Genomic DNA, 20,283 nt, shown 5'->3' on the forward strand with positions numbered 1-20,283 from the left:
TCCTGAGCACAAAATTTGTGCTGGATACTAGATTTATTGTTACAAGTACAACTAATACATAGACACTCCTACTTGGAGTACACAGTCTAGGATAAAGAAAAAGCAAAACTGAGAGCATCTAAATGTAGTTATGGATTCAGCAAATGCTGTCAAAGAATAGAGCACCATGAACATGCAGGGCAGGTGGGCCCTGCACTGAACAGTCCAGAGAAAGCTCTCTGAGGAAGTCACATTTTAGCTAGTTAAGAAATATGAAACGGAGCCAACCACGAAAAAGAAAACTAGAAAACACTCTAAGTAGAGAAAACTGTAGGTTCAAAGGCATTTGTTGAGAGAGATAGCTTGTTCCAAGAAGTTGCAACCACTGTGCTTAGAGCCTAGATAAGAGGTCATCCTGGAAGAAAGGGGGCATTGGAGAAGTGAAAAACATCTTTCTGTGTTCACTTAAGGAGTTTAGAGTCTTTTTCATAAAAAAGAGAGGCTGCCAGAATGGAGTTAGCAGAGAAATGATATTGGTTTGTGTTAGATAAAATAGATTGTGTTGTTGTTTTTGAGATAGGCTCTCATGTAGCTCAGCCTGGTCTTAAACTCCTGATGCTCTTAACTCTAAGTCCCAGGCACTGGAGTGACAGACATGAGCTGCCATGCCTGACTTGGTCTATTTATTATGTAGAGAATTAACCCACTTAAGCAATTATTACTACACTACTAGTCATCACTTGAATTTTGCTTCAAGTACTAGGAGAGAATACCCATTTGAGTACATGTTCTATATCCAGCCCCTTTAATTTACTTGGGGTGGCCTACACCACAGCAAAGTGGCTTGTGACAAATGGAATTGGCAAAAAAAAATGTGTATCATATATATATATTTATGAAACAGAAAGTGGCTGTACATAGTGGCACCAGCTGTCATCCCAGCACTTGGGAGATAAAGGGAGGAAGATAAGGACTTTAGGATCTGCCTCAGCTATTTGTTGAGTTTAAGGTTGGTCTGGGTGACATAAGAACCTGCATTTACAAATAAGCATGACATATTGGGAATCAGACATTCACTGTGACTCCATCAGTGACCGTCACACTGCAGTTCATCTGGGATCTCCAGAGCCATAAGCTATCAGCCATCAGTGAGGATGCCATCCATAAATTCCTGGGCCAAACCAAGTGTCTCTTAATGCTTTTGTTTTTGTTTTCTTTTATTTGGTTTTGTTGTTTTTGTTTTTGTTTGCCAACAAATATGTTAGGAGGTGATTCAAGCTTTTAAAGCTATACATGTATTAGGGGCCTTTTTAAGGTAGTACACATTAAGTTTTCACAGACATGTCAGATCATTAATACCATGCTTGCTTTCCCCAAATATAGCATGGATATGGATTTTATTATTTTTTTATTATTTTATTGTTTATTATATTGTTGTTATCTTATATTAATGTATTGTATATTGTTGGTATATTATATATTCATATATTGATTTATTTTATTATTATTTCCCCTGGATAGCATTAAACCATATTTGGTGTTCTGCCTGGTACGGTAACTGAGCCAAGTTTTAAAATCATAGAGTTTGTATAAAACAAATGTCTTTTTCTTGTAGACAATGATGGACATGAGAATGACTTTCCAAAGAGCACAGCAGAGCCCCTGGGTGCAGGGATCAGCAGAGGAACGCATGCTGTTTGGTAGAAAAAGTAACATCACACAATGTTGCATAGAGGTCACTAAGGCTGTCACCTGGGAATGGCCATGGCTGTTTGCAATTGTGTTATGCTTCACAAATCTCTGGAAATGTAAAATAAAACATGTATTCTCCATTTCACATAAATTATTTCAGACTCAGGCAAAATATAAAAGTATGTTTAGTTACTTGGTGAAGAATAAAATTAAAATATGTTGAATTTTGGAGGGGGTTGTGGTTTTGATTTGGTTTGGTTTGGTTTTGGGGTCTTTTGGGAGGCAGCTTGGGTTTTACTTTGTTTTTTGTTTTTTGGGTTTGTTTGGTTTTTTTTGTTTGTTTGTTTGTTTGTTTGGGTTTTTTTTTGGTTTTTTTTTTGTTTTGTTTTGTTTTTTTGAGATAGGATCTCCTGTAGCCCAGGCTATCCTCAAATGTATTATATATCTCTGACTAGCCTTAATTCATTATTGCCCGCCCTCACCTCCCAGGTTTTATGCTTACAAACATGTGACATCTTGAATAGCTCAAAAGACCTTGACTCTTGCTCAGCTGCTTTTTCTTCAACCACTGAATTTCTCAAGCAGTGACATTATATATATTAGAATAACTGATTACTTATCTTTTTTATTTATCTTTCTTTTACTTTTCTTTATTAAGAAATTTTCTACTCACTCCACATACTATCCACAGATTCCCCTCTCCTCCCTCCTGCCACCCCCCAGCCCTCTTTTCCAAGCCACCCCGCATCCCCACATCCTCCAAATCGAGGTCTCCCATGGGGAGTCAGCAGAGCCCAGCAGGGCTGGAGGGATAGCTCAGCTGTTAAAGGCTAGGCTCACAACCAAAAATATAAGAATAACTGATGTTTTAATGTTTCTACAAAGTAAATAAGCAAATAAGGTGTTAGAGACTTATTGCTATACAACAGATACCAATGTATGCAAATGTACACAATATAAAGTATAATCAGATTATTGTTTTCTAAATTATTAAATATGAGTTTAATAGTGTGATGATATATTGTGTACCCTAATAAACTTGCCTGAGGATTAGAGGACAGAGTTAGCCACTAGATTAGACACAGAGCCAGGTGTGGTGGCACACACCTTTAATCCCAGCACTTGAGATCTTATGCCTTTGCTTGGGAAGCACACCGGCCTTTAATCCCAGGAAGTAATATGGCAGGGCAGAGAAAGTTATATAAGGCTTGAGGAAACAGGAACTCACTCTCTTTAGGCTGAGGACTTCATAGAGCTAAGAACTAGTGGCTGACTGTTCTGCTTCTCTGATCATTCAGCTTTCACCCTGTTATCTGGCTCTGGGTTTTTTATTAAAAGACCATCTAAGATTGAAACAACAAATAGTGATTTCCAGACTTTCTTCCATCACCCTATATCACATAAGACTTTTATTTTGGCTTATGTTTTATAAGAGGACTAAGGAGTGGACAATATTTTATACGTTTTCATCAACTAGAGAGTGATGGTTTTCATATCTTTTTTTTTTTTTTCCAGACAGGGTTTCTCGGTGTAGCTTTGCGCCTTTCCTGGAACTCACTTGGTAGCCCAGGCTGGCCTCGAACTCACAGAGATCCGCCTGCCTCTGCCTCCCAAGTGCTGGGATTAAAGGTGTGCGCCACCACCGCCCAGCAGTTTTCATATCTTAATACTGTTGTGAACAGCTCCTGGTTGACTTAAAAGGACTGAATCTTGGCCCTGTCACTTCAATCATTTTTTGCCTTTTTGTTGCAGCTGGTGGGCCATTCATTTGTACCCTGTATATCTGTGATGTGCCCATGCCCACACTGTCTGGTGTCTATAATTCCCCGGAATACACTTGGGTATCATTTCTACAAGTTAACAAAATTTCAGTTAATATCATTGGATTTGAAATTCCTTTCAAAATAGGCAAAATTCTCCACAGGAGCCTCAAACTTCTGACCTTGTATTTCAAAAGCATCATTAAGCCTAGTCTACAATAATAGGTCAGTGAGTTCAAACAGTCAGATTCTGAAATTGTGCAAATCTAAGCTCCCCTCTTAACTATTTTTATTGACTTTTCCAAAACAAACTTTAAAATGCTACTGGAAATGTTACCCAAAATGCTGTTTGTATTCTTTTTTAATATTTCAGATATTTTTTTTAATTGTCCAAAAGAAAGCAGGCAGACACCAGGTTTCTATTTCAGTTGTATGTGTTAACTTCCCAGTTTAACTTGCATTTTCTGACATATAGCCATATGAATTTGAGGTCAATTTTCTGAAAATGCACTAAAACTGCTTGCCTGTAACTTTTTAAAATCCTGATGAAAGAACACTACAAACATACCACTATTGAGGCAAAACAGGAACAAAGCTCAAAAACATCAGACAAAAACCAAGTAAGAGTAAAAAATGCCCATTTTATCAATCTGTTGCTCCAAGCTGTAGCCCAGGATGGCCTGCGGGAATTGCAGGCCTGCGTTATCACATCCAGCTTCTCCTCTCTTTCAAATATTTATATGCCCTCAGTGTGTCTGAGTTTAAACTCTTCCAATGTTAAATGGAAGGCTGATATGGATGGAGTTATTGTCACAGGAGTCTAGGACAGAGGTATAAGGCAGGCAAATAGCATCACTGGGTACTGGCCATGCACACACTCTAGACAGACCAGACTACCCAGGCTGGCTGGGCTCAGAGGCTGACCTGGACCTTGTAGGTCATTCTTACTTATTGGGTCCTATTTTGTCCCATATTTGCTTGTTCCACTATTTTGTAATTAGGACAAGGTGAGAGATTCAGTTAGTCTAAGAATGCTTAGCCAAACCTCAAACTGTCATACTCAAATACTTTTATCCTTCTGAACATACACCTAATTTCTACCTATAGTTATTTTAAAGATATACAGTAAGTGAGCTGAAAAGACAGGTGGGGCATGGGGCTAAGGATTGTCACCACCCTTGGACATGGCTCTGGTGAGTGAGTTGCTCAATGGTGGTGGCCAGGACCATCTAGTGAGTTTTCTCCAGGAAGGCCTTGTAGCACCTGAAGCATTGCTGGTACATCACTTCGAAGTCAGAATCATTGCCATAATAGGGATCTTCAATAATGAGTTGTTTCTGTGGATCATAGCTCCCAGGTAGCTCAATTTTAGCTTTGCAGTTTTTAACTTGATTACTTCCTCTATTCAAATATCTCACATTGCTTTCATTTATACATAGTATATAATTGAATGTGGCAAAGTCTTCTCTTGTAATCTGCCATGCAATGTGATTCACGGGGATGCCATGTTTTCTCATGCAGCTCTGCCCACGATAGTTGGGGGGGGGTCCCCACTTCATAGGTGGATGTAGCCACACTGTCTATCCTCCAATTATCTGAAATTTTTCATCAGTTACCAATTTTCTGAAAACTGCTTCTGCAATGGGTAGCTGGCAAATGTCACCAAGACACATGAACAACACTGACTTGGACCCAACCTCTGCCATCTTTCAGTACAGACGCTGATGCCCAGAGACAATTGTTTATATTCTTATGGTAACTACTGGCATTGTTTGTACTGGTGTTATAACCAAATACCACAACCCAGTGCTTTAAACATGATAAACATTGCTTTGCAGTTCTATGGTTCAGACATTCAACACACACCACCCTGGCCTAGCACAAGGTGTCAGCAGGATGGCACACTTTCTGAAAGCTCAGATTCCTTTTCCAACTTCTAGAGGCCATTTGCTTTTTAGGGCTGGTGGTCCCTTCATCTTCAAAGTCAACAATGTTGATCCTCCTGGTATCTTTCCTAGTTGCATTGATGAATCATCTTAGGACAAAAAGCCATTTTGGTATAAGGTCAAAATAAGTTGGTTCTATTTGCTACAAAATTCAAGTTTGACTCACACATACTCTACCCTAATAAAATAAGATGTTCTGTCATGGAACCTTGAGACATCCTGCCAAGATGATTTTTCAGATAATCTAATCTGCTATCTGCCTCTGCAAAATTTGCTTGCAAAATTCTTATGTTATAAAATCTTCAGTTTATACTTTTTCCCTATAAAAGGAGGCCTGAAAAGTTAACCCACCCTGCTCTCTCAAATCCCACTTTGGAGAGTCAGTCCTATGCATAGTAAATAGAGATTGCTTAATTGACTTTAATTTGGTGGTAGTTTTTGTTCTCCATCTGTAGGATCAACATTTGGAAGGCCCCAGCAAGATCCCTGGGAGATCCCAGACTCAGGGCCAGGGTTCTGGGATAAGCCTCAAAGGAAGAAAGTCCAAGGTGGACTTGATAAACTGTCTTAATTAGGGTTTTATTGCTGTGAAGAGACATCATGACCGTGGCAACTCTTATAAAGGTAAATATTTAATTGGGGCTGGCTTACAGTTCAGAGGTTTAATCCACTATTGTCATGGAGAGAAGTATGGCAGCATGCAGGCAAATATGGTGCTGGAGAGGTAGCTGAGAGTTCTACATCTGGATCTGAAGGTAGCAGGAAGTGAATTAGAGCCACCCTAGGCCTAGTTTGAGTGTCTGAGACCTCAAAGACTACCCCCATAGTGACAGACTTCCTTCAACAAGGCCACATTTCCTAATAGTGTCGTTCTTTATGAGCCAAGCATTCAACCACATGAGTCTAGGGGTGGGGGCATTACTATTCAAACTACCACATAAGCCCTGGGGAGCCCAGATGGCAACCACCACAAATTTGCAAATTTAAAGCAAATGAGAGTACGAATTGCCAGCCAATGCACTTCTAAAGTTGTTCTCTTCTGTTTTGAAGTTTGGACATTTGGAGAGACAAACTAAGATCTGATGAGATCATAGACCCAGTGTTTGGTGTAGAGGGAACACCATACTGTCCTTCTAGTTGTGGTATATGAATGGAGGAGGCCACCATATATCCATCTGGGTTTGTTTTTCTCTGATTGTGTTGTTGTACTGTCTTTTTCTGTTGTTCCCTCTTTCTGTTGGATTTGTGTTTTCAAATTTTGTTGCAGAGATGAAAATTCAAGCTGAGCATAGTCAGACTGCCACTTGGTTCCATGCAGCATGGTGACAGTTGTGTGGCTTAGGCAGTTTGTGGGGCCACTGGCAGTGGGACCAGGATTTATCCCTAGTGCATGAACTGGCTTTTTTAAGCCCATTCCCTATGGAGGGATACCATGCTCAGTCTCAATACAGCAGGGAGAGGCTTCATCCTGCCTCAACTTGATATGCCAGACTTTGTTGACTCCCCCTGGGAGGCCTTACCCTCTCTGAAGAGTGGATAGAGGTGGTGTGGGGGAAAGGTAGAAGGTGAGGGGGGAGAGGGGAGGAAGGGGGAACTGTGGTTGGTATGTAAAATGAAAATAAAAATCTTTTAAATAAAAAAAGAAAAAAAAAAAAAAAAAAAACAAGGCTTACCTTCAACATTTCTTGAGTGCCTCCTGGAAGCATACTCGCTATATACTCCAACAGATCTGGAGGACTCAGCAAACCTCAAGGAGATTAACCTGATCTTTGTAACTCAGTCAGCCCCAGATGTAAGAAAATTTTAAAAATGAATGGATTTATAGTTTTAAAAAATGATCAAAATTATTAGAAATGGCCCAGAAACTGTATTACAAAAGAGACAGCAAGAAAGATTTTGCTAATAAATAAATCAAGCCACTATGGCAGCACTCTAGGCTCCTGGCACTTTCAGCCCTGGACAAGACACCTGTAAGAAAAAGAAAAAGGCCCTGCAGAAGGACCAATGTGCTTACTGCCAGGAATTGGGGCACTGGAAAAATGAATGGCCCCAGAAGAAATGGGTAGGCCTCTCTAGACACAAACAAGCATTCATCAGCCAAAACCAGTCCTGACTCTGGAAGAATAGCGGGGTATGTCTCTTTCAGTCTAGGCTCCTCGGGAGCCTAGGGCAATCCTCTCAATTAGCAGCCAGCCTATAAACTTCTCTATAAACATGGGAGCATCATATTCTCTATCACAGAACTTCCTGGGGCCCCTTGATAAAAGAACAATGGAAATACAGGGGCTACAAAGAGATTTAGAAAATATAATTGGACTACAAAATGAACGGTTGGTTTCCCAAAATGGGAAAAGGAACAGGAACTCATTCTTTCATTGTTATCCTGAATGTCTGTTCCCCTTGCTGGGGAGAGATCTGAATAAGCTCCAAGCAACTATTGAGTCCTCTGGTTCAGGGAGATGCCTAAGCTACAAATAGGGGACTTAGCCACAGCCTTAACCATTATCTGCCCTTTAAATGAGGACTATTTCCTCCTCCAAGGCCGAACCCAAGACCCAGAAGGGGAACTAAAGAAAATAGCTGATAAAAGATGTTCCTACTATCTGAGCTGCCATTCCTCTGTCAAAATTAAGTCATCCCATCTTTGCATTTGACCAGTTCTGAACTGGGAATATTGGGACAACTGACTTGGACCTGATTACCTCCAGGATTCAAGAATTCCCCTACTATCTTTGATGAGACCTTAATCAGGACTTAAGTTGTTTTCACAGTGAGTACCCAAAGGTTACCTTATTCCAATATGTAGGAGATTTATTATTGGCAGCCAAGAACAAAGAGGGCTGTTTAGAAGCTACTAGAGGTCTCTTAAGGACTCTGGCTCAATTGGGCTACCAGGTCTCCAAAGAGAAATCTCAGCTTTGTACTTCATAGGTTACCTACATGGGATATAAATTAACAGAAGAGAAAAGACAATTGCCAAAGGCCCACATTGAAGCCGTGATGAGAATCCCTACCCCAAACACAAAGAAACAAATTAGGGAATTCTTGGGGGCTATTGGATATTCCACCTCTGGATACCTAGGTTTGCTGAGATTGTTCTAGCCTAGGGGCCTGGGGAAACAGCCATGGGTGATGGATCCTACCAGATGGAAGAATCTATGTGCCAAAGTCACTGGGCAAAAACTAGCTAATTGCCCTACATCGATCCACGTACTTGTCACCTAAAATATCTCGGAACTTATCTCCCCCCCTCCACCCCCATGCCTGGCTACCTGGACACTGGGAAATATTTCAAAACATTTCAGAGTGCTGCTTGACCTGTGCCGAGGTAAATGCTACAAAAGGCATGCGTCCCCTAGGACACTGAAGCCAAGGCACTATACCTGGTGAACTTTGAGAATTGGACTTCACTGAAATCAAGCCAGGACCTTTTCTTATGCATATGGTATAATTCAACAAATATCTGCCAGTCTTTGTTGGCACTGTCTCTGATTGGATGGAGGCCTTTCCTTCCCTGGAATGAGGAGAATGGAAACAGGCCAAATAGTAACAAAAACACTAATAATGGAAACTATTCCCAGATCTGGCCTTCCTCTATCTCTGGGGTTCGGCAATGGCCCAGCCTTTATGGCCAAATTATCTCAATTGCCCTCAAAGGCTCTTCACATAAATTGGAAATTGCGTTGTATGTATCATCCTCCAAGTTCAAGCAAAGAAAGGATAAATACAACTAAAAAAAAAATATTAACTAAATACATTGTTGAGACTGGTGGTAACTCCCGAGAGCCCGTTGTACCCCACATCAGGAAAAGCCGTATGAGATAGTCTACTGGCCACCACCCACTGTGATCCCTCAGGTACACAGAGAGCTATTGCCAGATTGTTTCACTCCAGTCTCTGAATCTTTATAAGAACTGCAATTAACTTTGGATAAGATCTATCCTCAGGGCCTAGCATCATGAGACCTGAGCACAGCCACAGCGCCACCCCAGGACACTTGCCCTGGGTGGGCAGAAATCAATCACAAGCCCACCCAGTATCAGGCACCATTATGGTAAGTGAGTACATGATGGGGAAATGAGAGGGGGTGGGCAGAAAGGTTCATGTGCTGGGGATAGAGGTGGATCTAAAGAGTGGAGGGCAGAAAGCAACTGGCTGATAGGGGTGGCCCACTTGGCACCAGAGTGTAGATGTAACCAACCATCTTATTAAGTAAGAAACACAGAACCAATGTAAAAGAGAAAGACGAGAGGTCAGAGCTCAGAGCTAAAATCTTACCCTTCCTCCTGCGTCTCCTAGCTTCCCAAAAGAGAGCTACTTCCTGTGTGTATGTCTTTTCATAGTCTTTTTGTTCTGCCTTCTCATTGGTTGTAAACCCAAACACGTTACTGCCTCATCACTGCCTGTATGTACAGCCCCCCAGGTCTTAAAGGCGTATGTCTCCAATGCTGACTGTATCCCTGAACACACAGAAATCTACCAAGTGCTGGGATTAAAGGCGTGTGCGACCACCGCCACACTCTTGCTGTGGCTCTAATAGCTCTGACCCCCGGGCAACTTTATTTATTAACATACAATCAAAATCACATTTCAGTACAATTAGAATACCACCACACCAGAGGCCATGGTGATATCCAGCCCAGGCTGCTGACAAGGACCATGTCTGGGTCCGTGGTCCAACTGCAGTCAGGGTATGTGTTCATATCCATGGCCCATGTTGCCACCAAGGGCCATGTGTACATCTGGGTCATTGGCCACCACGTAGGGCCACACTGCTGCTGGGGTCATACAAATCTGAGCAGCCTGTGCTGCCACCCAGGGCCATGGTGTCATCCAGGCCTGGGCTACTGTCAAGGGCCGTGTCTGGGTCCATAGCCCTGCTACAGCCTCGGTCTGTGTGGATGTCCATGTCTCCTGTCACCACTAAAGACAATGAGGATATGGTTGCACAGAGTTGTCCCCCACACCTCCCTGGCTACAGCACTAGGGAGAACTGGTCCTGCCCCACACCACCAACTGCAGCACTTGGGAGAATGGGCCCTGCGCTTCACCTGGGCAGCACAGTAGGGCTGACCTTGTGGATGGAGGTACAGGTGAGCCAACATTGAAGGCATGAGAGTAGGAGAGCCAGCCCCACTATCTGTCACGTGGTAGCATTGGTAAGCAAGAGATTCTCCCCTCATCAGCTACTGCAGGCAGAAAAAAGCAGGTCCCAGGGTCACAAGAGCGAGGGAACTGACCCTGCACCTCACCAGCTGCAGCACTCAGGAGAGTGAGCCATGCACCTCACCTATGAAACACAATAGAGCTGGCTCTGTTGTCAGGGGGTACAGGTGATCCAAGACCACAAATGTGCATGGTATCTGGCCCTGCCCTGTTGTGGCACAATCTTTTTATACACGGTGAAGATGTGTCACTCTGATTGGTTTAATAAAAAGCTGAACAGCCAATAGCTAGGCAGGATTTCCAGGCACAGAGAATGCTGGAAAGAAGTGGAAGTCATGAGGAGAAGCAGAGGAAGCATGATGTGTAGGAGATGAGGTACAAGCCATGAGCCATGTAGCAGCACATAAATTAATAGAAATGGATTAATTTAAGTTGGTATAAGAGCTAGTTAGAAACTGAGCTATTGGCCAAGCTTTCATAATTAATAATAAATCTCTGTGTCATTGCTGGGGAATTGAGGGTCTGGATGAGAAAGCTCATCTACACCACCCCTCATCTTCCATACAGAGGAATGGGTAAGGGATAGACGCCCTCGCCTACCCGCTACCCCTCGCCACCTGTGGCGATGAGAGAGTTGGCCCAGAGGTTATGAGAGTGGGAAAGATGGTCCTGCCCCTTGATGACTACAGCACTCAGAAAAATGGACCCTGCACCTCACCCTGGCAGCACAGTAGAGCAACTCTGTTGGCCAGGGCACAGGTAAACAGCCCCTGAAGGTGTAAAAGCAGGAGAGCTGACCTCTCTGCTCCTCATCTGCCATGTAGAAGCATGAGTGAGGGAAAGATGCTTTCCCTCCTCTGCCCCTTGCCATCTTTGGCAGGCAGAAGAGCTGGCCCTGAGGGCATGACAGCAGGAGAGCTGTCCCTACCCCTCACAAACTGCAGCCCTCCAGAGTGCAGGCCCTGCACCTCACCTAGGCAAAACAGAAGAGATGGCCCTGGTGGTGATGAGTGTGAGGAAGCCAGCATGAGAGCAGGAGAACAGGCCCCATTCCTTGGGGCCTGCTGTACTGGGTGAGCTAGCCAGGGTATTTCTGGAGAGTTCGCCCTGGTGGTGATGATGAGGGAAAGCTGGCAGGCTGACCAACACAGCTACCACCCAGGCCCAGAACCATGGCTATGAGTTAGCCCAGCATCCACCTCATCTATAAACTTCTGGAGCATGTGAAGGGGCCAGACCTGCAGATTCAAAGCTGCAGAATCTCTGTGACACAAGGCAAAAACAGGATATGCAAGAGGAGTCCCCGTGAGGGCCCAGTATTGATAGTGTAGCAGAAGCCAGAGGCCTCCAACCAGACCAATGACTCATTGGAATGAATGTACAAGTAAGGAAGTGTGGACTAAAGGTATTCTGTGTGACTTACTGTGTCACACTACAGCTTCCACTGTAGTGGGTAGCCATTCCAGCTTTGGTCTGGAAGTTCCAACCCCCACTGAGGCTTCAGTAACTATCATGCCTACAAGGCGGGGCCAAGGCAGGACCCTGAAGACCCAAGAGTTTTGTTTTTCTTTTAAATTTTGCTTTATTGGGGGTGGAGGTTGTTGCAAGGGCAGAGGGCAGATATGAAGGGACAGGGAGATGAATGGGATCAGGATGCATGATGTAAAATCCACAAAGAATCAATAAAAAGTTAAAAAAAAATCTATCTTCAGCTCCAGGCTGCTCAGCCTGTTGGGTACCATCCACCTGACCATCCATTTCAGCCCAGTGATACTATGTTAACCCACCACTTCAAAACTGACCAGCTTGAAACCAGATAGAAAGATCCTTACATTGTGATTCTCCCAGACACCCACTGCTGTTAAAGTTTCCAGCATTCCTGCCTGGGTTCATCACTCACACTTCAAGAAGGTGCATAAGGACTGACCCTATAGAAAAATAAACAAACCACCAGAAATGAACAGTGACTAAACACAGCCCTCTTAACATTAAGATCTCTAATCTCTAAGGTTTAATGTTTTGTTATGAATGTATTCTTGTTCTTCTATTGTTATATATGCCATAATGATAAGCCCCACACACCTTCCACCTGGGACTGGGAACTTAGGTTAACAGCAGTAGGAAAGGTCTCAACTTGCTCTTTAAAAAAAAAAAAAAGGAGAACTATGTATGGCCCTGGAAGAAACTTGTTTCTATGCTAATGAATCAGGTATAGTTAGAGAGACCTTAGCTATGGTAAGAAGTGATCTTAAAACCAAACATTTAAACAACCAAGGAAAAAAATAATTGGTACCAATCCCTATTCAACTGCTCCCTTTGGCTAACAACTCTCATTCAGCAGCTGCAGACCCCTAATATCCATGATGCTACTCACAATCAGGCCATATATCTTCTGGTATATTACCAATTTTGTTTCCCACAAGATAAAATGCTAAGATACTACTCTTGTCTAGCATTTATCAACCCATGCAACAGACAGAATTGACAGTTTCCTATTAAGAATTTGAAAGGGACACATAAGGCAAGGGGTAATGATGGACCCAGCCTGATTCCATCTTAGGATAAGATATCATTTTGTTATAGGCCAAAATAAGTGGTTTTTATTTGCTACAAAATTTAAGTTTGACTCACACAAACTCTACCCTGATATGATGATGTTCTGCCAAGGAATCTTGAGATGTTCTGTTTCTGGAATAGAGCTTGATTCACACATACTCTACCCTGATAAGATAAGGTGTTCTGTCAAGGAACCTTGAGACATTCTGCCAAGATGATCTGTCAAATAACCTAATCTCTATCTGTCTGTAAAATTTACTTGCAAAATCCTTGTTACAAAATCCCTAGTTTATATTTTTTCCTATAAAAGGACACCTGAAAGGATTAAGAGTCAGTCCTGTGCATAGTAAATAAAGATTGTTTATTTGGCTTTAATTTAGGAGATAGTTTTCGCTCTTACTGAGTAGGATCAACAGAATCTTCCTCTGAGATCTTGATTTCTCCTCCCAGTCAAGAGCTCTTGTTACTCTTGTGAAAGACTTGGATTTACTTACCAGCACCTACATGGTAGCTCACAACCAACTGTAACTCCAGTTCAAAGGGATCATACAACCTCTTCTGGCCTCCACAGGCACCAGCACCTACATGGTAGCTCACAACCAACTGTAACTCCAGTTCAAAGGGATCATACAACCTCTTCTGGCCTCCACAGGCACCAGCACCTACATGGTAGCTCACAACCAACTGTAACTCCAGTTCAAAGGGATCATACAACCTCTTCTGGACTCCACAGGCACCTCCACAGGCCTCCACTTGTACATATACATCCATGTAGGCAATGACCCACTCACATAAAAATAAATAAATTGTTTTAAAATAATTAGAAATAGAATTTACACGTGACTCTTTTGTACAACTCTTGGGCATATACTTATAGGACTTTATATCCTAATATAAAGACATGTGTGCATGTAAGTGTTACAGCTTGGATGGATATGTATTCTGGTATTTGGCATCCAAGGAATACCACAAAGTCACACCACACAACAAACCTCATGCAAGAGATTTATTGGGAGGGAAAAAAGCAGGAGAGTGGCTGCTTCCACCCAGGGAGAACTGAGCAGAACACTCATTCATATCTTTCTTGGGGGTAGGGTAGGGTGGAGCTTTCAAAGGTGAAGCTTTCCAGGGAAGATATTGGTGGGAATTTCAAATCCAGAGCTTGGGCTTTTTAATCTGTAGGGAGAGAGCTGGGTTCCACCCACCGAGTGGCAATTGGAGGTCCTCAGGAGAGGGGTCTGACTACTTGAGGATGTGCTTCAAGAGGCTTACAGCGCATCCATGTTCATCAAGGCTCAACTCACAATAGCTAGAAAATGGAATCAAAATAGATGTTCATCAACAACTGTGTGGATAAAAAAAAATAAGAGATAGATAGATAGATAGATAGATAGATAGAACAGGCTTCTAACAAAATCCAGCATCCCTTCATGATTTAAAAAAAAAAAAAACCTGAAGAGACAGAAATAGAAAGGGCATACCTTAACATAATATAGGCTTTAAACAATAAACTCATAGCCAACATTATACCAACTACATTAAAAAGCAGGAACAAGATAAGGTTGCCTATCCTCTCCACTTTTACTCAACATAGTGTTGAGTGATGTTTGAGCTAGAACAATAAGACAAGAAAAAGAACACAAGTGGGAAAAGAAGTCAAAGTAACTTCATTCACAAATGATGGGATTCTGTACATGAGGGACCCTAAGGAGCCAGAAAACTCTTGAGCTGATTAAAACTTTCAGCAAAGTAGCAAGATACAAAATTAAGATGCAAAAATAAGTAGCCTCAATCACAAATATGCCTGGGAAAAAAAGAAAAAAAATCCATATGCAATTATATTAGAATAAACCTAAACAAGAAAATGAAACATTTCTACAATGAAAACATTAAAACACAAGAAACAATTTGAGACACAGGCAGATATCCACTGCTCAGGTGCAGGCCATGCCAGTCTGAAGAACAGGTAAGAGGTCCACCTGCCCTCAGAACCCTCCCAGGCCCCCAGTTCAGATCCAAAAGACCCAAGCCACTGACACCCCTGCCCCTGCTACTATATCCCTTCCTTAACCCTTACACAGGCATATATCTGCCACTCAGGTACAGGCCATACCAGTCAGAAGAACAGAGAACACTTGCTGGACCAAAGGCCACACTAACTGCCAGAAGTCCAGTCCCCAACTCTGATGGAGACTCCCGGCTGGGCTAGAGGTCATGCTGGCCACCAGAAATATAGACCACAAAGACCAGAAGACCAAAGAGGAAGTAGAAACCAAGAAACAAAACACCCATCCAATAAAGACATACTCAAAAATCAACACCTAGACCTATATTCATCCTAAACACCAGTGTAAGAACAAAATCAACAATACCAGGGCAATTATGGCACCACCAGAGCCCAGCTATTGTACTACAGCAACGTCTGAATATTCAAATGCAGTTCAAGCACCAGCAAACAACCTTAAAACAAACTTTATGAAGATGATGGAGGTCCTTAAAGAGAAAACAAATAAATTCCTTAAAGAAATCCAGGAAAACACAAACAATGGGAGGAAATGAATAAATCCTTTTATAGTGGTTTGAAAGAAAATGGCCCCCAAAGGGAGTGGAACTATTAGGAGGTATAGCCTTGTTAGAGTAGATGTGGCCTTATTGGAGGAAGTATTTCACTGTGGAAGTGGGCTTGAGGTCCTATATGCTCAACCTAAACCCAGTGTGATACACAGTTAACTTCCTGTTGCCTGCTACTCATGGCTCCTTCTCTAGCACCATGTCTGCCTGCATGCCACCATGCCTCTCACCATGATGATATGAACTAAACCTCTGAAACTGTGAGCTAACCCTAATTAAATGTTTTCCTTTATATGAGTTGCCTTGATCGTGGTGTCTCTTCATAGCAATAGAAACCCTAACTAAGACACCCTTAAAGAAAGCCAATAAGACCACATCTACTGTCTAAAATAGCAAATAGTTGATACCAAAAATATTGACAGTAGGTTTTATTTTGTTTCACCTTTTCCCTGACATGAATATTTTGCATGTAACAGTAAATGCCACATGATTAGCAAATTTCTCAAAAGTTCTAAAAAATTCATTTTATTCTTTTTTAATTTTGTTTCATGATTATGTATATATATGATGTATGGGTATATGTACACGCCACAGCATACATATGGAGGTCAGATTACTCCAATTTTGTGGAATTGGTTCTCTCCTTCCACCTTGGGGTCAGTTCCACGAATAAAATTCACATTGCCAAGATTAAATGGCAAGTCTTTACCACACTGAGCCATCTTCCTGGCCCTATACATGTTTTATGGAAAAGAAAACTAAGAATCTGAGATATGACATATTTCCTGAAATTCATACATCTAGGATTTCCAAAATTGCACCCTGACAATCTAGCTCTCAGACAAAGCACTTACAGTATCAGAGGGCTGACCAAACTTCACATCCACTACCCTTCTCATATCTATGTTCTCATATGAATTAAATAAGAAGATGCAAGGCCATCCCCTAGTAATTGACACTTCACCTGGGATGATGAAATACTACTAGTTAATTTAATTATATACAATATGGCCCAAAGAGTCAGGTGTTCAGGTCCTATTTTTCATTAAACCCTCTTAGTGGTAGATGCCAAGGCTATTACATCAGCAGTCACAGAATTAACTTTTCTTAACTATAACTTGGCAAGCTGATGTCACTGTTGGGATGTTTCCTTGGAAACAAAGCCTGGATATTCAGGTAGACCAACAGCAACGCAACAGCTGCCAGCCACAGCTGTTTGCTCCCTTCATGGTTCCCCTTCAGAGCTCAAAGATGGATATTCCATCTGGAACAAATGATAACACTCGCACCTAAAGTGTGCAGTAAAGCAAACAAGATGCTTTGGCCACACTGGTGTTCTGATTGATTGGTGATGTTTGGTTTTTAAATTGTCCTGATAAACTGGTACAACTGTAAAGAAGACTGCTCATAGCTCTCCATCTCTACTCATCACTAGGTCTGAAGAAACACAAGACACGCTACTCTTACATGGCATTTCAGTCAACTGGACACTATCCTAGGAAATCTTACTGCAGAATTATTTACATAGTTGAAAAAAGGACAATAGTATTAAATACAAAAGTATGATTTTTGGCAGAAATCCAGAAATAGTACATTTCTGCTGTGACTTACAACCAACTGTGAAGAGGCTCTCCATGGGATTTCAGGGGCTTCCACATTCTTCATAGAAAAAAAGTCAATGTACACATGGATTTCTGACTATCCAAATTCAACTAAGTCCTTCCCTCTACTGGAAAATAGTTTTCATTATACTCGAACTACAGGACAGAAGATCCAGGTATTTTTGAAGGGACTGAGAGCATCAGAAAACACTCAGGTGAGTTTTATAGATATTTGCATTTTATTCTTATTTTGCCCTTACTCATCATCTCCTACATTTTCCTGAAATGTGTACTTTGGTATTCCATATACTTTTACATTTATTTATTTTATCTTATGTGTGTGAGTGTTTTGTCGGCACATAGGCATGTGACATGTGAATGCCTCTGGTGACCTTGGAGGTCAGAAGAATGTATCAGATTTCCTGGAAATGGAGTTAAAGGTGCTGGGGCCCAAGCCCAGGTCCTCTACAAGAGTGACAAGTGCTATTAACTGCTGATCCATCTCTCCCTACCATATTTCTGACATCAGTTATTTCACTATGTTTTCCAAAGCACTTTGTCCTGTGAGTTCACAGAAGTAGAAGGAAAATGCTGAGAGGAGGGAAGGGCTAGTTAAAAGTGTGTATCCCCATTCTAGGAGAAGGAAACAAAGTCTTTGCTTCAGAACAAATTTCACATGATTAATTTAAAATCAGCCCCTGGCCCTTCAAGTGTCCATTTTAAAACAAGGAAAATAGCTGTAAGGCATTAACTAAATAATTGAAATAGTTCTCTGTAGCAGAAACTGTGAAATGCATGTTCTAAGAAAAATGATAAACTGTAAAATTAATCTATAGTTACATAAAAATATTACTATAAATACTAACAAAACACTAGTCTGGTTATTTTTCAGGTATTAATCAAAAGACCTCTGTCCAAAAAGTATCTTGTTTGCCACAATTCTGTTTTGTTAGAGCCTCAATTGACGGTACTGTTAATTTTTATTTTGACATGGACAGCAGAGGTGGGCGTTTTTTGCACAAGGCTTGCATGGTGAGTGACAGGGAGTATTAGAAACTGCTGACAGTGGAAGCAAAGTTTCCCCTGAGCAGTACGGGGAAGACTCATGTGTCCAGCAGAGTCTGACCTGAGGAAAGTTAGAAGGCAGACAGCACAGCATGAGGGGTCCAGGGACAAAGAGAGACAGGCTTCCAGGGTGAGCCACCACTGGAAAGCTACAGACAAAGGTGGCATGAGGAGGCAAGCCTGAGAAATGGGGCTCCCTAAAGATCACACCCAAACTGACTCAGGACACCTAAGAGAAGAAAGGTCATAAAGACACCTCTGCTTAACTTCTCCACCACAGATATTCAGAGTGATGGCAAGGTGGATGAAGCCTGGGGCAGGAGAGCTGAACTCTAGACCCAGCTGTGACTCCAATTCGGCATAACCTCGAGTCTAGTGCTTTACCTCTGTATGCCTCATTTTTGCCATTTGGAAAATGAAATATATATATATATATATATATATATATATATATATATATATATATACATATATATATATATATATATATACTCTCAGCTCCCTTCAAGAACTAAAACCTTTGAGTCTTATATAGAGTATAAAATTGTTATAAAAGCAGGAGTGGGGTAGAGATAGGTCTCAGCAATTAAGAGCACTCTCTGCTCTTGCAGAGGACCCAAGTTCTGTTGCTAGTACTCACATGGAAGCTCACAATCATCTATAACTCCAGTTCCAGAAGAATCTGAAACCCATTTGTGGCTTCCACAGGCACCAGGCATGCACAGGGTGCACATAAATATGTGCGAGCAAAACAACAGATAGATAGAAAGGAAGGAAGGAAGGAAGGAAGGAAGGAAGGAAGGAAGGAAGGAAGGAAGGAAGGAAGGAAGGAAGAAAGAAAGAAAGAAAGAAAGAAAGAAAGAAAGAAAGAAAGAAAGAAAGAAAGAAAGAAAGAAAGAAAGAAAGAAAGAAAGAAAGAAAGATAGAAAATACATACACACACATAAAATTTTTTAAAATAGCAATATTACATGGATCAGAGGAAAGCTAATGTAAAAGGAAATAAAACAGCTTCCTTGAATTTACTTGTAGACCAGTAAATCAATCAACAGAATGAGAATCTGAAGATCTGGAGATGATCTAGTCAACACACAGATGTTGCTACGCCTGGACCTTGACCTCCAGGTTAAGGGCTACTAGAGTTTTGTGCAGCCTTCTCTAAAGAGGTGCTCAACAAACCTCACAGCTACATTGCCAACTGTCCAGCAGCATGGTGAGCTGCTGTAGCCTTCTGAGACTGACATTATGGAAATTAAGCTCAGCACCAGGAGATAAGTGTTTTGGTCTAGTGAAAAGTACAATCAATGGGATAATAAGGGAAGCTATATTCAAAGGCCAAGTTTATGGACCATACACAATCTCCCAATTCAGAGTATGGAGAACCTTAGTCCATATTCCGATCTGGGTGTGATGGCACACACCAGCAAACTCAACACTTGGGAAGTGGAGGCAGAAGGATCAGGAGTTCAAGGACATCCTCAACTGCATAGCAAGACTGGGCTATTTGAGACTCTGTCTCCAATACTGTAAATCTAAACCTGATGCATTGCTACAGTAAGGGAGAAACACCTTGTTTGGACTCTCTACCCTCTTCTTCAAGGGGATTTTAATTTCCTGGTAAATCAAGGTTCACTATTGCATTATTCTCATGGTGTGGGGTTAGCATCTAGTGAAGATGATGAAACATGATTTGTTTTTAGGAAACACAAGACGGGGCTGTAGCTCAGAGTTAAAGCAAGCACTTAATATGTGTGAGCTGCCACCAAATCCCCAGCACCAAGGGAGGAGGGAGGAGGGAACAGAAAATAAACATAAGATATTCGACCCACAACTTCTAGATGAAGTCATAAATGACCAAGAAATTAAGTGGCCAAATGGTTGACACAAATGTTAAGTGTTACATCTGTTTCACATTTTTTTCTTTAATTTTGACAGAGAGCTGAAAGA

General features: G+C 41.7%; 1 pseudogene; it reads right to left on the minus strand.

The window, feature by feature from the left end:
- Nucleotides 1-4,660: 4,660 nt before the first annotated feature.
- On the minus strand, nucleotides 4,661-5,137 carry LOC114682234 (annotated as a pseudogene).
- Nucleotides 5,138-20,283: the final 15,146 nt, after the last annotated feature.

The sequence above is a fragment of the Peromyscus leucopus genome, chromosome 9 (assembly GCF_004664715.2).
Source record: "Peromyscus leucopus breed LL Stock chromosome 9, UCI_PerLeu_2.1, whole genome shotgun sequence".
In the NCBI taxonomy this organism is placed as follows: domain Eukaryota; kingdom Metazoa; phylum Chordata; class Mammalia; order Rodentia; family Cricetidae; genus Peromyscus; species Peromyscus leucopus.